At 42.1% G+C, this 21394-nt stretch overlaps 1 long non-coding RNA gene across 5 annotated transcripts in view; it reads left to right on the forward strand.

Annotated features, from left to right (window-relative positions):
* LOC128103629 (uncharacterized) overlaps window positions 1-21012 on the forward strand; it is a 308429-nt gene extending 287417 nt beyond the window's left edge. For all 5 annotated transcript variants that reach the window (XR_008215742.1, XR_008215748.1, XR_008215743.1 and 2 more), the window contains one exon: window positions 13731-21012. This is a non-coding gene — a long non-coding RNA (uncharacterized LOC128103629). The remainder of the gene's footprint in view (window positions 1-13730) is intronic.
* The last annotated feature ends 382 nt before the right edge of the window (window positions 21013-21394 follow it).

Consider the following 21394-nt stretch of genomic DNA (forward strand, 5'->3'; position numbering starts at 1 on the left):
ACTCTTGGAACTAATACACGACCAAGATGATAATATGTATAATGCATGAAACAATGCTAAAAGAGCTAGAGAAATTAGGGATTTAGTATTGAGTTCTTCATTTCCAAAGTGGATTTGGGTATCTATGAATTTTACTTCTCCATGTAAATTTCCCAAGATCATTAAATATTATGTTTTCTAATTTATAATGAACTTTGATGAAAATTTAGGTTCAAATGTCAACTTTTAAGCACACTATCTCTCCATTTACTTCATCACATTGTAAGAAACTTTTACTCTTTTTCTTCAGTATTTATTTATTTATTTATTTGTTTGTTTGTTTATGTTTTCTAGGCAGGATTTCTCAGTATAGCCCTGGCTGTTCTGGAATTCACTCTGCAGACCAGGCTGGTCTTGAACTCACAGAGATCTGTCTGCCTCTGCCTCCTGAGTGCTGGGATCAAAGGTGTGCGCCACCATCGCCAAGCTAGCTATGAACCTTCTTTTAGCTCAGACTAATCTTCAAAGATATGGAGATTGCCATATTTGGATGCTTAGTCCCCAGTGGCCCATGTGTTAAATGGTGGTCCCTAGCTTGCACTTTTGGGAGGTGATGGATAGATAGTATGGCCCTGTGGGTGGCATGTTCTTGCAGTGGGTTATGGAGCCTCAGTCCCTCCTTTTTTTCTCTCACTTTCAAGCTATGATATGAACACTTTTGCTCTGCCACACACCTCTACTAAGACATGCTTCTTTGCCAAAAGACCATAGTAATAGAACTAACCTATCATGGTGCTAGAACCCCCAAAACCATGAGGAAAAAATAAAAACACTGCCAACAAAAAAAGAACCTTTTCTCTTTATAAGTTGATTGTTTCAGGCATTTTGTTACAGTAACAAAGTATCAATTCGCACAAGATTTCTTCTAAAGACTTGGAGCTAATATGTGACATAGCTGAATAATACAATATGGGCCATAAAATAATTGTAAAATAGCTGCAGAAATTGAGAATTTTGTAATTCTCAATAGAAATATTATCATTTGAGCATAGAATAATTTCCTCTAGGAAATATCTTACTTATGCCTTAACACATCATAAGTAAGAACACTAATTGTTGTGACGTAGGTAAAATGACTCATTTAAGATTCAGTTAGACTGTGAGAGAATCTGGAATTGAAATCTGATTTTCTGTTCCCAATCGATGGCTTTTGCCAACAAGCCATGCCCCAGTAACTATTTATCTCTAATAGCTTGGCCTTTAGTGTAGCCTTAGACCAGTAACTAATATTAAGGCTTGCATTTGATTCCTATTAAATTAGATTCTCCCCTCTCTGAGAATCATTCAAAGAACAGCTTGCCAAAGTCATAAATAGAAAGGAAAAGGACTTCTATCTGGGGCTTATTTGTGTGTGTGTGTGTGTGTGTGTGTGTGTGTGTGTGTGTGTGTGTGTGATGTTTGGTTGTGTGTGTGTACATGTGTTTGTGGAGGTCAGAGGTTAACACTGAATATTTATTTCCTCTGTTGCATAGCACCTTATTTTTTGAGGCAAAGTCTCTCACTGAAAAGAGGCTGCTGATTCAGCTAGACTGGCTGGTCATCATGGTTCAAGATCCTCCTGTCTCTGAATCCTGAGCCCTGGTATTATAGGCATAAGGCCCACCACACCTGCTTGTTCTATGGGTGCTGGAGATCCAACCGTAGGTGTAAGTTTTACAGCTCTGAGGGGGAAGGTAGCTGGGTCAGGAGCCAAGGAATACCACAGTCGCATCACACAACAAACCTCACACAAGATTTACTGGGAAAAACATAGGAATGTGATTGCCTATGCTTGGGAGAGAAGAACTGATCAGCAGGCAGGCAATATGTAGTTTCTTGGGAATGGAACTTTCTGGGGTGGCCTGGGATTGGTGGGATTTTGTGGCCTGATTAGGTCTTTTTTTCTGTAGGGTGGAGCTTGGCCGCTTGGGTCTGGAAGGGCTGGGTCCCTACACTTTGCAGCAAACACTTGACTGACTAGGCCATCTCTCTCCCCCACCCCCAACTACTCACAATTAATTACGTGACCCAGAATTTTGGGTCATTTTTTTAGCAGTTATGTCTCTACAGTCTGGCCAGGGTAATTGGAGACTTTAAATCATATACAGCAGTGGAATTTATACATCAGATGTGAGCAGGCTGATGAAGTTTCGGAGTGCTGAGGGTGGCCATTACACCCAGGAGGGAGAGAAAGGATTTGTCCATCCTCACTAGATCCTCACAGTGGAATCACCCAGCCTACAGAGCCTGATGGGCTGCAGCTCTGAGTCACCCTAGGGTGGTTCTTCCTTACTGGTATACATTTCTTTTTCTTCCCATGGGCTTGTTGAAATGTGGATTTTGCTGTCTTTAACCCACCTATTTTCCCCCCAGATAAGGTAATTTGGGACAGAGATGAGTACTCTTCCTTTTTTTAGGCAGACTGTCAAACCCATAAGGGAGTAATTATAAGACTAATTCTTCTGTTTTAACGACATCAATTGAATAACATCAGACAGTCAAAGCCTACATGATTTCACAGCATTTTAACACTGTGCACATGAATCTAAATAGCATGGCATTTTGCTTGTCATTTCGAGTATGTCTGTGTAGAAGGGCTATTAAGTTAAAGCTAAATTCGTGTGTGTGTGTGTGTGTGTGTGTGTGTGTGTGTGTGTGTGTGTGTAAACTCTCATGTGTGCCTGCAATTTTGTGCTTTTTGTAACAGCAGTGGCAGGAGCTTTTTGTGTTTCCTGAATGTCAGAAAGATATTGGTCTGTACCAATAGCCAACACGGATATTACACTTCCTTGTAGGATGACATGGAAATGTTCCCCAACTGACTATGACCAAGTGAGCCCTTCCCATCATCATAAGGCTCAGCGTCTTCTTAATTGTTTTGAATTTAAGTTCATCTTCCTATGTACCTGTTAAGGTTTCTTTACCCAGAAGTTCCATACACTATCTCATTAGCTAATGCATCTACTGTTGAAGGCTCAAAGCCAGACCACCTTTGGATTCCTGATCCTTTAGTTGTTAGCAGTACATTTCTAGATTTAGCGGCTACGTTCTCTCAAAGCCTACTCCCAAGTATTGTTTGCTGGTCTCTATGGGTTACTTATCTCATTCCCTTCTTCAATCCTGACACTTTTTTTTTTTGAAAGGAAGCCTCATGTAGCCTAGAATGGCTTTGAACTCCCTCTGTAGCAAAAATGACCTTGAACTTTTGGTTCTGCAGCCTCTACCTTCTGAATAGTGAGATTACAGGCACACTGCATCTACCACTGTCCCACAGTACAAGCCTCGCTAGTCATTACAATAGCCCCTAGTCTCTTGTTATCCTTCCATACTCTTGGTCAAAGCATCATGCCTTGACTTTGTTGCTAAATGTGATCATTTTTCTGTCCACCTTGGGTGATAGCTAATTTCTTTTCCAGTTACTGTGATAAAATATGCAGACAGAAGAACTTCTAGGAGAAAGGATGTGTTTTGGCTTAGATTTCAAAGTATAGTCCATCACGGTGAAAAGTCAGGGCAGCCTGAGCTTGAAGTAGCTGGTTACATCATGTCCATATTTAGAAGAGAACAGTGAATGCCTATTCTGCCCAGTTTCCTTTCTTCATTACAGTTTGGGATCTCCTACCCAGGAAATGGTCTCTGCAGAGCGAGAGGGTCTTCTCATATCAGTAAATGGCAATCAAGATAATCCCCCATAGGCATGCTCAGAAGGCCACCTTCCAGGGCCTCCAGATTGTATCAAATTGACAATTTACATTTAGTTTTTATGAACCTGCTTTTGTTTTCTCATTCATCAAGTTTGGACAGGACCAAACAACTTGAAGAATTTCTCTGAGAGTTAAGAGGAAAGGTAATATGTGAGGTCGGTATAGCATCTGGTTGGCAATAGGTGCTCAACTCAGACCACATTCCTGCTTGAGTGTGTTGACTGTTGAGTTCTTTGTTTCCTAGTAATCAGGTCGTCTCCTTCTTGCCTTTGGTCTTGGGAACTTCTTTAAAAAAACTCCATCCCAGATTTTACATCCCCCAATTACAAAATCAAATGCAGTCTGCCCGATCTTGCATACTCATTATTCAACATTCCATCTGTACATCTCTGCCCTTTTCATTCCTCTGTCTCTTTGGCTTTACCTAACTTAGAATTTGTCATTTTCCTCATGGCTGCACTAGAATGTAAGCTCTCTAAGTTCAATAACTGTGCTTGCAATCTTTGCTGCTTCAGTCTGAGATAAATGAAAAGGTCTCAGATACCTTCCTGAAGGCTTCGGAGTTGGAACTCAGCTGTTGTCTACACAGGCAGTGAGCCCTTGAGTCATTCAGCATCTCCAGCGGTCACAGCAAGAAACCAGGAGAGGAAGCTTGTAATGATGATTTAACTAAGGAGATGGTAAATACTAGTACGATGGGAGTGTGAAATGTGCCCCACAGGCTCGAGTGTTGGAACATTTGCTCACCAGTTAGTGGTACTGTTCTGGCAGGTTGTAGAACCCATAGGAGGTGTATCCATGCTAGAGGAAGTGGTTTGCTAGAGAGAGTTTATAGAATTTTTGGTTTATACCCTGAACCCACTTCCTATCCTGTCTCTTTTCATGATCCACAGAGATTTAACAAGCTGTACCATGGGCTTCCAGCACCCAGGATGGAGCCCAGGCCACCATGTCCCCACTACTGTGATGGACTGTATTCCTGTAAACTGTGAGCCAAAATTAAATCCTTCTTTCCTTAAGCTGTCTTATTAGGTATTTGGTCACAGTGAGTAGAAGAGTAGCTAATACGAGTTACTACCTTTACAGAAGGCTCTGCTCATGCCCCAGGGAGGATTGTGAAGAAGCCTTTAGTATCTCCATACAATAGCATTTTCTTTTGTTAGACCAGGAAGAACTTTCTTTGTCACTTTCTTTTTTAATGCCCATCCCATTTTTGTCTTTTATGTTTCTTCAGCCAGAATCCCAGTCCTTGTTTGTGCCTCAGCCTTCACTGTTCACGGTCATGACCCAAACTCCTGTTTATCATCTGGCTTTAGGACGCTCAGTCCTGCACTGTGTGTGTGAACTGACTCAGCTTTGGGAAAGGGCATGCCTGTTTCTGGCCCTGCATCTTTCCATGCCCTCTTCTGGGCATGCCTTCTCACCCAGCTCCTTCCCATTGCCAGTTTTCCCACTCAGTGAACAAAGAGTAACCACTTGCTTTTGTTTCCCAGTTCAAATCCAGTTTATTAAGCTGTAGTGCAAACAGCACACCGAGTCAGCCTGTGCAGCAGGCCAGACTAGCTTCCATGTTTCTGTGAGCTCTTCTTGCACACTGCTTTTGGGCTGCCATCTATGGAATTCACCACTCTGTCTGCATCTGTCTATATCACGGTGCTGCTGAGAACGCTCTCAGTGCTGCTCTAGTCTCTGCTGATAGAATAAGCTGGGCATTTCTTAGTGTGACGCTTTAGGCTTGTCCTAGGTGAGCAGTGTTCTGTTACCAGCCATGATTTCCAAGTGAATCCCTTGTACTGGCTAAGATATGCATGTGCCAAGCTCCCGTGATTCACAACTGTGGTTCTACTGTCAATATCTCTTCTAGTTCTCTGTGAAGATCTAGGCTGAACCCTACTGCCTTTCCTAGTTTAATTTATAGCTACTCAAGTGGGTTTCTCCACTATTGCTCTTAGAACATGCCATCCTTACCCTTGAGTCTTTATTTTTTTTAATTCATTTATTTATTTTAACAACCTGGCTGTAGCCTCCCCCATCCTTCCCTTCCAGTCTCTCTCATCATTCCCCCCTCCTGCTCCCTAATCCTTTGTCATCTCCATCCAGGAAAGGACAGGTATCCTATGAGTATCAATGAAACATGGCATATCAAGTTGCAGTAAGACTAAGCACCTCCCTATGTGTTAAGGCTGGGTAAGGTGACCCAGTATCAGCAGTAGGGCCCCAAAAGCCAGTAAAAGAGTTGGAGACAGCCCCTGTTCCCACTGTTAGGAGTCCCATAAGAGGACCAAGCTACACAGCTGTAACATGTACACAGAGTGCAGAGGAGGAGGAGAAAGGAGTATAGAAGCTAAGGGGTCAAAGACACCATGGAAAAACTCACACAATCAGCTAACCTGGGCTCATAGGGGCTCACAGAGACTGAATTGTCTTAATTTTATGCTGGGGTCCTCACTTGCCCTTTGACCTCCTCTTTTCCAGTGTTGCTCATCTTTTTTTTTTTAATATTTATTTATTTATTTTTGGTTTTTCGAAACAGGGTTTCTCTGTGTAGCTTTGCACCTTTCCGGGAACTCACTCTGTAGCCCAGGTTGGCCTCGAACTCACAGAGATCCGCCTGCCTCTGCCTCCTGAGTCCTGGGATTAAAGGCGTGCGCCACCACCGCCTGGCCTATGTTGCTCATCTTTAGTGCAATATGTTTGTATAACCCACAAAGTTCAAAAATACCATAAAGAAAGATTTTGTTCACTTGCTTTTCAAAACAAAGTATTAAATCAGATGAAATAATAGACACCTGTAATTCTGCATGTGTATGTGTGTTTACATTTGAGGATAATTTGTATCAAGTGGTTAGTTTTCTCTTCTGCCACATGAGTTTTAGGATCAAACTCAAGTCTTCCAGCTTGGCTGCAAGTACATTTATTTGCTGAGCTATCTCACAGGCCAGTGACACAAGTAATTCCAGCTACCTGGTAGGCTGAGGTATAAGGACTGCCTAAACTGAGTAGTTGGAACTCAATCCAAGCAACTAGAAAAACAGTAAATGTATTGGTTGTCTACTATAGCTGATATGATGCTATTGCCCACTTTTATGGGTATTGGCTTTCATACTGTCCCAGGGATAGTTGGCCTCTATTCTCTCACCTAATTTTCCCAATCACAGACCTTGTGGCATAAAACACTTACTTTACAGAGATAAATAGAAACTTACTACATTCAGCTACCAGTTATAGAATTCTGATTATAAGGCTTGAGTCTTTGGGCTGACACTCATAATGGCCCATAACACCTGAAGTTCAGGGAAAGATCTCAGCAAATGAGTTCAGGTTGCTAATGTAACCTGAACACTTGGGAACCTTTTACCAAAGAAGGGGTGAAGAAGAGTCAAGGCTCAGACATGTACATTACCAGTGCACACCATAATTATTCGTTATGTGAAACTATTTTTAATTTTTCCCTCTGAGATGAAGGGCCAGCCAATTCAGTTGGCTTAGGTAACTGGGAGCACTAAAAAATAGAAACTAACATATTGATAATATCTGAAATGTGTTTTAGCCAATGTTTTTCTACATTTTTCATTAGTCATATTTATATGGGAGTAAGCTGTTGAGTTTGGGCAGCTCATCTTTCTTCTGTGCTTTTTAAAGGAATCAGTCTGTGGGAGGAATATTAGCTTCAGGGCAGGTCAAATGCAGTTTTAGATTTCTAGTGCATGCAAGAGGAGAGGGAAGTGATATAATTTTTCAGTAATCTGCTGAGAAACTGGAGTAATAAATCCTCAATATTTAAATTAATTTTTAATCCTATAGAGTATATACAGTCCCCTCTCTGTGTCTCTCTGTCTCTCTGTATGTGTGTGTATATACATGCACTTACTTTTCTCAAAGATTTCCATTGTTTTATGAGTTCAAATTACTGACCTGGACCACTTACTTCCATCTTAAATAAAGCCTGAGTCTAAATGCAGTAATAAGAGATTGTGCTTGCTATGCATTTTTTGTGTATACATCATAATTTGCTATAATTTTATTATTTCACTCAGTAGCATCTTCAGCAAGCCAGAGGGTCACAGGACTACTGAGTTCTGAGTCAATACTGATGTCAATTTTTGATTCAATGTCCTAACACAGGAATAGCCTTGGAGTAGAATTCTAAGAAATTTGGGGCAAACAGTGTTGTCTTCTCCACATTGAGGCTTCAAAAACCAAAAGCAGGGCTTAGACTAGGTATTCCCTACGGCCTTGGTAGCTGGTTGTATTCTTTGTTGTTGTTGTTTTAAAGAACTTATGACTTGCATGAACTTCTTGTTTCATTAATCTCTCTTACAAAACTGAGCTGATGTCTGACAATGTGTGAAGAAATAGAAAGAACCTGTTTCTAGTGACGGGAAAGACTGCTGGGGTGATTGTTCAAGACAGCCATGCCCTGGTGTCCACGAGCACACGAGACCAATCAAAGACTCCCTCTTGTTCTGTGTGATAAAGAAGTTTTTACAGACTGGATTTTAGGATAGGGCCTGTCTGTACAGAGTCTTGTGAAGTAACAGTGAGGTGGTGATTGCTTCAAACTACTAATATTTGTTATTACTAAAGATGATCCTGTGGTAACAGGGGCAGGAAAGGGCCTCTTCATTGTTTGCTTTCTGTCTACAGAACTCTGCAACTGTGCTTGACTTGGTGTTAGGTCCGTTTGATTAGCTCCACCTTCAGAGAAGGAAACTCTGCTTCAGCAAGATCTGACCTCATGCTCACACAAAGGAGAGCTGCGGCGCCCAGTCCAGTGGTGCCCGCTTGTCCCTCAGTCCGGGCTGCTTGCACTGTGTCTGCTCCTCTCAGTACCACCCTCTCTGCCTGAGCTACCACTTAGGGCTGCAGCACTCTGTCATTCATGGTGTAGTGCATGTGCTAAAGTTTACTACCAGATGTTTTCTGGTGTTGTGACTTAATTAAATGTTGGATAATAACGAAGACACACATTGATAGAAGTGTGAAAACACTGTTTACACCTGACAGAATCATCTCACTGTTATGTCTATCAAGGTACAAGAATGCAAATTGTTACGTGCTAGACAGGGGTGATTTCTACCATCTCATTCTTAAAATTCAGGCCAGACAATGCCAACTGAGTGAAAGGAATTTTTTTAAAGCTCTATTCAACTTTATTTTATGTGCATTGGTAAGAAGATGTCAGATCCCCTGGAACTGGAGTTACAGACAGTTGCAAGCTGCCATGTTGGTGCTGGGAATTAAATCTGCCCCTGGAAGAGCAGCCAGTGCGCTTAACCATTGAGCCATCTCTCCAGCCGGAAGAATTTTTTTAAAATTGTGCTTTTCCTCCCTAAGTACTCATAAAGTGACCCAATTCCTTTTTTTCAAACAATTCCTTGCTTTTGCTTCTTTAGATCCTAATGTCATCTGTAGAATACTTCAACTTATGAAAAATGAAATGAGGTGTGTAGTACTTTTAAAGTACAAACACCTTTGGGTTGCTGTCCTGCGTCACCTTTTATTGTGTGTTTTGGTTATGTCTTGTCACTGTTATGAACCTGAAAGAAGTAGCTTAGGGGAGGAAGGATTTATTTGATCTCACAGTTTGATGGGATACAGTCCCTATGGTTCGAAGGCATGGGTGAGTTCACAGGGGCTTGCAGATACAATTGCCAGAAGAAGATGAAGCAGATCCTTGAGTCTTAGTTGATTAGGAGACAGGAAGTTCAGGCTGGAACTGGGCTTGGCTATGACACACTTCCTCCAGGTAGGCTACAGGCTGGAGGAAGTGTTGAAATATGAGCCCATGGGGACATTTCATATTCAAACATAATACCATGGTATCTGCATTTATGGTGTTGAGGGCCTGCTGTGTTTGGTCTGTTACAAGTCTAATTCCAAATTTGTTTTCTGTCTTTGATTTTGAAATGATTTTGAACCATTAGGATTCACTGATGATCTAGGGTGGTACATTGGGTCAAATCTAGGATCCTTGTACATGCTAGGCAAGTACTCTGATCTACACCTTCAGCTTTAAAGGTGATTTAAAAAAATTCTGATTTAGATTTCCAGGGCCCTTGTGTCCAATATGGTAGTTGCCAATGGCATCTGATTTTTTAAAGTTTGAAATGAAATTCATCAGCAATAGAGTAAAAATTCAGGTCCTCAATTATCAGAGTCCCATTTAGTAGCTACATGCTTGGGATAGCCAGGTGGAGAAGTTGAGATACACACCATTTTCCCCATTACATAAAGTAGTAATGGTTAGTGATGATCAGATTCATTTTAATGATATGCTTTTAGTTATCTGTTTATTTGGCTTAGTTGTTATTTGGATGGATTTTTCACATGTGGGAGTCAGATCCTGTAGCTAGAAGGGGACCTGATATGCACACCATACTTTGGAAGCTCTGGAGCATGTGCCATTTTCTATTTGCTTCTGAGCCTGTCTTCTAGGCAGTTACTGGTTTGTTGCATGTATTCACTGAACCCCTGTTTTGCTTGGTTGTGTCTTTGGCAAGTGGGTCTGGTAAGCAGTAGCCTCGAGCTCAAACTAATTTAGTCCAGGGTGCACACTCAGGGCGTCTTGAGTTACAGAATTGCTGTGTAAAGTCTCTTTGTAGTCAGGGCATGGTCCTATAGAAAATCACCCTTGAAAGCCATGGGGAACTCAGCTGCCTGTCTGGTGGCTGTCTGTCCAAGTTCCTTAAGGCAGAGAAGGGAGACAATGGCTCAGTGTTTTCTGGAAGCATTATTGAATATATTTAGTCCCAAGTTTGGAGTAATGTGTTTGACTAGTGGCTTTTTTTCTTTTTGCATTGAACACAGTTTCTTCAGTATGAAATTTAATCCTCATAGTATCTTTAGCATAAGTTTTAAGCTTGCCAGGTTCTTTTATCCGCTCCCAGGCTCTGGGTACATGTCCAAACGCCTATGATTCCTTTAAAAAAAAATTCCTCTGATCTGCATTGCTGATTTGTTATCAGTAGTACCACGTAGGAAGTAAGGGGATGTGTGTGCTGGAACACTGTGCAAGAAAATTTATGCTCCTCTAGATCTGGTGCCTCCGAGCCTAGGTGTCACTCCTCTGTCTGTCTGTCTGTCTCCCCCATTTTTCCTCCTTCCCTTCCTTCCTTCCTTCCTTCCTTCCTTCCTTCCTTCCTTCCTTCCTTCCTTCCTTCCTTCTTTTCACTCCTTGCTGAACAAATAGAGCCATGGTTAACAGAAAATGACCAAGTATGTAGCTAGCTCTAAGGCATTAAAAGGCCATCGGTGACATTGTGAATCTGGAGGATGGTTCTGTTGTCCATTATTGCGGGTTATTTTTAGAAGTGTTTTGTGAAAATAGAATGAAACATCAAACCAAGGCTTGGGAGACAGTTCAGTGGGTGAAGGGCTCGCTGCTGCACACGCCCAGTGACCCATCATGTCCCTGGACCCGGCAACCAGCTGCCTGCAGCGGCTCTTCTATATCATATTATCTTAGAGCAATATGGGAGGCGAAGACAAGAGAATCTCCTGGAAGCTTCGAGTGTGCAAAGTGGGAGAAAGAAGACAGACCGCCCCCCAAAAGGTACAAGGGAGTGAACCAACTTCCAGAAGTTGTCCTCTGACTGCCACATGTGTACCCTGGCATTCAGGCACCCATAATCAAACACATCACACACACACACACACACACACACACACACACACACACACACACACACATACACACACACACTTTAAAAATAAAAATAAAATCTTTTTTTGGTTACAGCCATCTTAATTTAAAATTGCGACTTATGTGTGTAGGTTTTAATATGAATCTAATTTTGTTTTGTTAGAGACTTGTGCAGGCTAGTCTGGAGCTCACAATGTAGTACAGGCTAGCCTCCAACTCAAAATCTTCCTACCTCAGTCCCTGGAGTGCTGGGATTACAGGTCTGTCCTAGACAAGCCTTTTTGTTCTTTAGCAGACTCGGGGCATGTGATAAACATGTCACCTCACAGAGTCTCAGCAGCCTTCCTTTGAGATCTATTTATGGAAGAGACGAAAGCAGCAGTTTGTGGGTGGGTGCGTGCCTCCAGGGATGCAATCTTAGGCTCCTGTTTATCATCCTTCTGCGTTTCTCTGAAGCCTGGACCAGAACTAGAAAGCTTTGGTACTCAATCAAAACGGGTGTCAGAGAGTCAGTCTGGCAGATGGGCATCAGTGATGTTTCCTAGCCTGGAAGTTTTCACTCTTTAAATTCTAACCTTGCTTCCTGCCCCTGCCATCCTTACCGTTGCCTTTTCCAAATTTGGCAGATTGTTTAGGTTGCATTTGTTTTATAGGCCAGTGTGCTTTTAAAATAGTTTGGCAACTTTAGTCAGTACAGTTAGTTAGTTAATTAGAGAAGTTAGTTCTTCTCTCTTTGTGTAAATGATTCCCTAAGACTTAAATAGCAACTGAGCTACTTTTCCCAAGGGAAGGGGCCAGGGGTTTATTATTTTGCAAGACAGTACTTTTTAGAGTCATTTTTTTTTTCTTTTGAGGCAATTTCATGCAGACCAGACTAACCTCCACCTCACTATATACCCAAGAATGACCCTTAATTTCTAATTCTCTGGCCTCCATCTTAAGAGTGTGGGGATTACAGGTGTGTACCACTATGCTAGGTTTATGTAATGCTGGGGATTGAATCCAGGATTTCATGCATGTTGGCAAGCACCTTAACAAGTCCAAAGTGATACTTATTTTTTTTTTTCAAACTTGGATGTTCAGAACTGAAGTGAAAAATGGGAGTGCCTTTGTTTATGTTTCAAAAAAGCAGTTGATCCAATGTTAGGTAGAGATGCTTTCATATTAAGCTTTATTTGATTAAGTAGATGGGAAGATCAGTGAATATTGATTATTTGTTCTTAAAATAACACTGCTGAAATTCTAGATACTTCTCTAACAGTGAATATACAGGAAGGAGGTAAAAACAAAACAGGAAGACAATGTAAAGTCCTTTGTTCTCAGTCCCTGCTTGGTATTGTGGATTGGGGAGAAAACAGTATGCATTTCTATTTTTATTTCACTTGATTTTCTAATCTTTCATATTTGGCCAGCTCCTTTCTGAGAACATATTGTACACATGTTCTGATGCTGTTTGAAGGCCCTCTGGGATGCAGGAGTTGATTGAAAGCTCTCAGTTCTACTGAAGTGGGTGGCCAGAGAGCTGGAGCTGAACAGCTGCCATCCACTCATTGAACTTTTGTCATTTATAAATTATTTTCCATGCCATCTGGAGCAAGAATGGTGCCATGGCTCAGAGAACTCTTGGTGGGGTGTGCTGGTACTCAGTGCTTATGCGCCTGCTCATTACCGCTTTCAGTTGAAGTTGTAAAAATCTTTATTTGCCTAGTGACTTGAGGGTGTGAATATATGAGAGCGATTTCTCTAAGTCTACTTTGAAAGATGCCATCACCATCTCTCCCAACATCTCCCCCAACTCCCTCCTATCCAGTGACTACAACCTGCCCCTTCTTCTTTCCAGTGAAAAAAATACGTCAAGCCCAGAGTCTCTATGAGGTTTCTTGTTTGATGACATGGTCAGAAATCCTTCTCACATTGCCCCTGAGCTGGTGTCTGGATATGATGTTGTCTTGGTAGGCAAAAATTAAGCTTCCACCTTCCTGCCCCATTTAAAAAGTAATAATAAATGGAATGATCCAGGCCGTGAACTCAAGGTCTGAAACGCATTCCTATAACATTAAAGGGAAGAAAGCTGTGGGCGCGTCTGCTGCGCTGGTTGGGAGTTTCATTAATCTGAAGATTTGTGCTGGCAGCAGATGCCGTGCCTGGTGCTTCCAGGGCAGACGGCTCAGGCTGCAGCGATGCCACCGGCAGGAAGTGTCTGAGCTGCTCCCGGAGCTGCTGTCAAACAGCAGCTCCTGGAAAAATACCACAAACCCTTGACTCCCCAGAACGGGGAGTGTTGATTTAAGCTAGCTCCTCCCCACAGCCCCCTCGGTGGCAGCCTGTTTACCTCATGAGTTTTGCTTTGGTGCCCTTCACAGAAGCTGGGAACCAGAAAGCTTGTGAGAAGAATCCGAAGTCAAGACGGGGAGATGTCTTAACATGAGAAAAGCCAACGATGACATCTGACACCGAGGGTGGTTTTCACAGAAGTTCTGAAGCTGAGATGCTGTGAAGGAGAACTGTGGTGGCTGTGAAGTAGTTGGAGGGAAAGAGTCTTGACATAAAAGTCAAACCGCGACGATCCCATCTGAATGCCAGAGGGCATGCGCACTTTTACAAGCTTGGATATTATTGGCACAGGAAGCGGAGCATATGCTTAAATATGGATTTCCTTTGCTATTTGGAGACCCTTTCCCTGTTGTGCTGTTTTGGTAGGCTGCCATTCCCCTCCATTTGGTTGGCTTGGATAGAGTATATCTTGCCTTGGATCTTACAGATCCAAGCCTGGTGGCACCTGGTCAGTGTGGGAACAAGGAAAAGACCCCTCCTGTGGATTTTTCAGTCCTGGATGTATGGGCCCTCCATGATTCTCTCTCCTTCTGTAACAGCAGACCCCAGGTTTCGCTCAGAGTACTTAGGAGAGAAAGAGGGCATATAATGAATGCTAGAACTTCATCAAGAAGGCTGTCTTAGTTACATTTCTATTGCTGTGGTAAAATGCCATGACCAAGGCAACTTATAAAAGAAGGCTCTTAACTCGACTTATAGCTTTAGAAGGTTAGAGTTCATGGCGGTGCCATGAAGGTATAGCTGAGTGCTTACATCTTGATCTACAACTGAGAGAGAGAGAGAGAGAGAGAAAGAATATGCCCACTGGCATTAGTAGGAGTCTTTTGAAACCTCATAGCCCACTCCCAGTGACATATCTTCCCTAACAAGGTAGTACCCTCCTAATCCTTCTCAAACAGTTCCACCAACTGGGGACCAAGTAGTCAAATATGTGAGCCTATGCGGATCATTCTCCTTCAAATCATTGGAAGAGATAAATAAAGAAGGGTTCCAGTGAGTTGGAAGCTGGGGCAGTGTCACCATTTGTAGTCCTGCAGGTCAGAACTATCTTTGGGATCTCCATATTGAATTCCAAACAAAGCTACATCTTTCACAGCTGCTTCGTTTGTGGTTTGGGAGCCTGCAGCGACTCCATGAGGGAAGACATGGAGATGGTCATTCTAGTGACTGAGAACTTCCCCACAGTGCACCAGAGATTCTCACTGACCAGTGACTGACAACTTGGAATTCTGCATTTCAAGAGCTGCGGTCTGTTCCAGTGGCCAGGGGTTACATGGCTGGTTGTTGAGCACAGACTCTCAACATACATTTCCTAAACCATTTAGCCTTGTACTGTGATAATGGACCATTGGTGTGAGAAAGGACCTTAACTATCACATATGATCGGTGAGTCTCTTTACTCAGATGGCCTGTGACTAACTGGGGGAAAGGAGGGTGATCATTCTTTTTGTTCTGAATCTATAGTGCAGCTTGGTTCGACTAGACCAATTCATAAATCATAGTGAGTTGTATGTTTCAAGATATCGATGGACAAAATGATTCTTTATGGGCACGCTGGGCCCCTAACTGAAGTTACTTCTCAGATAATGCCTCCTACTTCTTGTCAGTTTTCTTTTACCCTGTTACCTGTGTATCTATAGTTTTTCCTGTACCAGGTTTCAGCTGAAATGTCAGAAGAGGCAGGGCTTGAGGTTAAATAACAGCTCTGCTGGTTTGGGGCTTTGTCACATCCAATGAGTCATTTCTCTGCAGTAAGTCTCAGGCTCCTTTTATTTTATTTTATTTATTTATTTTTTTTTTGCAAAATGGGAAATAAAGGGCCAGCAAGATGGCTCAGCAGGACAAGGCATTTACTGCCAAGGTCAAGCCTCAGGATCTCCAGGCCCCATGTGGTGGAAGGAGCCAAGTGACTTCCTCTGACCTTCACAAGTACACCATGGCACGTATGTGTATACACACACAAAATCAATCCAAAAACTATATTTAAGGGAAATAAAATGTTCTCACATTTTTGCTTTGTTGTGAAGATTCTTGTCTGAGCAGGTATATAGGGAAGGGGAATGGATTGCCATACAAACACTTGTTTTTGTTTGGCAATCTGCAATATAATAAATATTCATGAGCAGAAGGATGGAGGACAAAACCCTGCCTCTGGGGACCTTCCCTAGGCTGGGACTGACTTAGATGGTGACAGCATCCTGGCTTACCTGTATTAGCCTAACACACTGCCCACACAGTCAGCACATGTCTTTACATCAGGAGCTTCAAGTTGTCAAGAGGGCCGTTGTCTGATTCCCCACTTAAGCCCAAATACATCATGTCCACTGCAGTTCCTTCATCTGCCAGGTTGCTAGCCTTGTCAGAGGAGGAAATGAGGTTTGCTTTGTCCCTGTGGAACCAACACTGTCTGGCAGGACTGACACTTGTTTTTCTATGTTGTCACAGCCCATTGTCTTAACACTCTTCCAAGATCTTGTCCGGGATCAACAGTCAAAGCACTGGTGTCATGTGGGGCCCCCCTTTCTCTTTTTCTATCCTATTGTTTTGAAATAAGGGACTTTATTCTCCACATCTTTAGTCTTCTGGTACCAACTCTGCTTTCCCCTCAGGACTTACAACAAAGGACGCCCAGGAGCCTTCGCTTTCGGGTCCAGGTGGCACTCACAGTGCATTTTAGTCACTCTTTTCAGTTTTGCTGATAATGCTGTGAGCTCAGCATGAGTTGTGTTTGCCCTTGTAATATCACCATGGCTAAAGTCTCCACGTTGAGAAGGCCATAGAAATGTGTTCTGATATGTGATCAACGCATTAAAAATACAGTGTTGCTTTCAGCCCCCGTATGAAAACAAAACCAACATTATAAAAAAGCAGTATGCTATTAAAGGTATGGTGGTAGTTTATTTTATGGCTGACAAAATTATGTTTCATTGTTGAGAAGTCGAGATTTAAAGAGATATTTGGGGGCTGGAGATGTAACTCACTTTGTAGAATGCTTGTCTGGAATGTGTGAAGCCTTGGGCTTGGGCTTTGTCACCAGAACCTCATAAATCAGGCATGGAGGTGCACATATACAATCCCAGCACTTCAGAAGTGTGGTCGCAAGATAAGGGGTTCAGGGTCATCTTTAGCTACATAGTGTGTCCAAGACCAGCAGCTATGTGCAAGCTTGGACACAGACAGAAACACAGACTCACAGACACACACACACACACACACACACACACACACACACACACACATACACTGTAGCTAGAGTTTTCCTGCCTGGCCCACAGTAAGGACAAATCTCTCTCACCCCCCAGTCCCACAGCCGCTCAAACCCGACCAAGTAAACACAGAGACTTATATTGGTTTCAAACTGTATGGCCATGGCAGGCTTCTTGCTAACTGTTCTTATAGCTTAAATTAATCCATTTCTATTAATCTATACCTTGCCACATGGCTCGTGGCTTACCGGCATCTTCACATGCTGTTTGTCATCATGGCGGCTGGCAGTGTCTCCCTCCCCCAGCTTCCTGTTCTCTCAATTCTCCTCTCTGTTAGTCCCACCTATACTTCCTGCCTGGCCACTGACCAATCAGTGATTTATTCATTGACCAATCAGCAACACATTTGACATACAGACCATCCCATAGCACTTCCCCTTTTCTTTTCTTAAAAAGGAAGGTTTTAACCTTTACACATCTCCAAAGTCAGCTTGGTATATTTGGGAAATTGGGCGTAGCTTCTCTAACTACTTCCTGCTGGAGGGGGGCACTGTATCTTCTGGGGAAACAAAGAAAATTTTAGGATCATGGAGTAGTCCGTGAGGATGTATCGTCTAAGCCAGTTGCCTTGAAACCATTCTGGATGTTGGATCTTCTGGGCCTTGGTGTCACCTTTCAGGGGGTCTTGGCTGGTCAAACCTGATGTATCTTAATCTGGAACAAATCCATAGCCTCTGGCTTTCTGTGGGAACAAAAGCAGAATCTCCTTTCCAAAGCAACATATCCTTATATCCAAATTTTGAAGTCAAGGTACCTTTAAAATATACATTTTGGCATAACTGAACAGCTTTTACAATCAAATGTTTTTCTGCAGTTAAAAATCCCAAAGACGCCATAATCCAGATTCTCTGTGTAATATTTATCTTCACGTGGCTTATTTTTTATATCAATTTTACTGTCTCTTTAAAGACTTTATTTTTAAAACTATGTATTTGTTTCTATACTGTATTTATCACCTTTTTTGTCTCTTTCAAGCCTACGTATATTTTACACACATTTTAAACTATTATATCTGAATCTGTCTTATTGTGAATCTATTGTTTTAAGCTGCAGCAGCTGTGGCTGCTGGCTCCGCCCACCTCAGCTTCCCAACATGGCCGTGGCACACCTTCCACCAGCTCTGGGAGCCATCGTGGGTCTCTATGCTTTCATCCAAGCAGCATGCAGCCCAGAAACCTCTTTTTTTTTTTTATTTTGTACTAGCAAAGTCTAAATCCACCATGCAGCTTAATGTGCCACTTGCAGAGGCCTCATTCCTGCCATACTGCAGGTCGAGCACATACACTAGGAACCCACAAGTAGCTCAAACCGGCAGCTGCCGCACATTTGAGAGAGACAATTAGGAACTGTTTTTAGCTCCGTTTTAGAATCTTTTTTTTCAGTTTTTAGGTGGAAATTCTTGCCCCACGTTGGACACCATTTGTAGCTTGAGTTTTCCTGCCTGGCCCACAGTAAGGACAAATCTCTCTCACCTGCCAGTCCCACAGCCTCTCAGACCTGACCAAGTAAACACAGAGACTTATATTGGTTACAAACTGTATGGCCGTGGCAGGCTTCTTGCTAACTGTTCTTATAGCTTAAATTAATCCATTTCTATTAATCTATACCTTGCCACATGTTTCGTGGCTTACCGGCATCTTCACATGCTGTTTGTCATCCTGGCAGCTGGCAGTGTCTCCCTCCCCCAGCTTCCTGTTCTCTCAATTCTCCTCTCTGTTAGTCCCACCTATACTTCCTGCCTGGCCACTGACCAGTCAGTGATTTATTCATTGATCAATCAGCAACACATTTGACATACAGACCATCCCACAGCAACACACACACACACACACACACACACACACACACACACACACACACACACACAGGGGCTGGGGGATTAGAAATGAAACTGATTTGGTATTTAAAAGCCCAAAGTCCATTTGAGGCCAGCCTGGCCTACATAGTGAGTTCTAGGCTAGCTAGAGTTACATAGTGCAATCCTGTCAAAAACAAAAACCAAAGCAAAACAAACAGAAATAACCAAAATAACCCTAAAGGCCATTACATGGAGTTTTTACTTTGTGTAGTGCAATGTGGTTCAATGTTAACATGAACAAAAGAGCCTAATTTAAAATTATTTCCTCTTAATGCTTTATTCTAGATAGCAGTACAGATGTCTATTTAGTAAACATGGTGTTTTTGCCTTTGTCAAATGTTTGACCTGTTTAATCTAATCTGATTCAATTCCTGGGTAAGAGAGGGTTTGCCATGAGAATACTGAGCCTTAGGCAGCTTCTGTGAACGATGGACAGACTGAGCAGGACTTGAATTTAGATCTCCTGGTGCAGACTCTAGGCGCTTATCATTCCATCCCAGTGTGATTTAGAGTGTTGTTAGATGTTTGACTTTTAAATCTTTACTTCCTGGTATCCAGATGACTGTGCAGAATGACCCCTGACTTGGGCCCTGGTGGTGGGGATCACTTTAATAAGGCTGTGTATGATTATTAGCTGATGGCTGTGTTGTAATCCTTTACACACTTCAGATTAAAAGAAATTTCCCAGTGAAACAACGAGCTGCCTTTCGTCATTGCTGGAAGACTTTGCCATGTTTGTTGGAAATGGTTGATGCATTTTTCCCCCTGAATACTTAGCATTCAACGCCGAGTGGCTCCCACTGCTAAGGATGGTGCACCTGAAGGAAGGCCATTCTCCTCTGTCTTTTTGTCAGGAATTGATCATAAAGATGGGTTAATTCCTCCAGGCCAACTCTAAAACTTAGTTTTATGAAAATAAAAATTGTGGTAATAATATTTCATGGTCTATAATAACAGAAGGCTTTGCCCCTCTTTCCTGGAGTAAGGATTAATTTCTGGAGGTTTGAGCATGTGAGGGCAGTGGTAGGGTGTTTGCTGGCATGCAGTAGACCATGTCTTCCATCTGCAGCATCACATACAGAATAGAAGGAAAAGAAAAACATCTTTCCAGGACAAAGAGCTTCAAGCTACTTTCTTCTTTTCATTACAGCACGGATCCCAATGCTAGATGCCATAAAATGCCTTAGATAGAGTGTGCTCTGTTTCCCAAGGCTTGGCTTGGCATTTAAACCATTTTAATAGGGAGCTGTATAAGAAAATCTAATAGAATACCTAAAAAAGGTACATTTGCAGACCTGGTGGATGAAGTTGCTTGCTGGCTTGAGTTTAGAATTTTTGTAAGAAAGTCAGAAAGCATTTTTGCCTGCTAGAAACAGGGTCTCAATGTGTACCCAAGCTAGCCTTGAACTCTCAGTGATCTTCCTGCTTCAGCTTCTTGAGTGCTGGGGTTACAGCCATGAGCCACTGTGCCTTGCTCCAGAACATCTTTGGAAAGGGAAATTTTTACAAATCTAGGCTTGTCAAAGCAGTGTTTGTACCAGTAGGAACACAATCAAGCCAGTGTATTGTCTGCTCCTATCTTGCCATAGCCTGTTGCCAGCAGGCAGTAGATCTAGGGCTGGATCCATGGAGTCTTAGCTGAAGAGGTGACTACTAACTGCTGAATACTTGTGATGACTGTGGCTGAAACTAGAGCATACACACAGCTTCCACAACACTTACAGAAGTACACTTTCAGAGTTTAAAAGTTAGACCTGTAATGTCCTCTCGTACTGAGCCGTTTGGTGCCAAGTATTTGTGAAAATTTATGTTTCTTTAGTGCATGTTTATCCCCAAGCTGAAAAATTTTAAACCATTTTTAGTCTCTTCCTTCAAGGATATTGCTTGGCTTTTTGATTTACACAAATTATATTATGTAGGTCAAATCCTTGGCTAGAAACTCATCTAAATAAGGTTTACCTCGGAATCCCGTGTTTAAATAGCACTGGAAAGAAATGTGCTTAGCTTGATGGTTTTTCCCTAAAGTGTGATAGTCAGTGCTGAGTATTTATTTTGTTTGAGTTTTTCAATACTTTTAGGTTATAGCCCATTTTAGGAATAGAAAAGTGCAACTTTAATGCTCATTTCTCCTGTGATGTATTGGGAAATGTTTGGGCGGAAATGTTTATATTTTTATTGTACATAACTTGTAACATAATAAATCTTGTGTCTAGACGGCCTCTTTTGCTGGTCATTTCTTTTTACAGATGTGAACTCTCAGTGCTGTTCAGTTCCTGACAGTATAAGTGTTAAACTTCTGCTTTGCTAATCTTTGCTAGCTCGCATCACTTGATTTCCAGAGGTAAAGTAAATGATTAGCATTTGTTTAAAAAAATGGTGTGACTCTTAACATAGGAGTATATTTATTTCATTGTCCTTTAGTCAATACTTGGGGTGAAAAGAATACTCATGCCCCTAAAAATAAATTGCTTATTCATTTTCCCATGAGAAGTAATCTAACCTTCACCTAATTAAAAACATTTTTTTTTTTGTTTGTCTTTCCTCACTCAGGCACTAACACAAATGACTG

This window comes from Peromyscus californicus, unplaced genomic scaffold (assembly GCF_007827085.1).
Source record: "Peromyscus californicus insignis strain IS unplaced genomic scaffold, ASM782708v3 Scaffold_8__1_contigs__length_139910024, whole genome shotgun sequence".
In the NCBI taxonomy this organism is placed as follows: domain Eukaryota; kingdom Metazoa; phylum Chordata; class Mammalia; order Rodentia; family Cricetidae; genus Peromyscus; species Peromyscus californicus.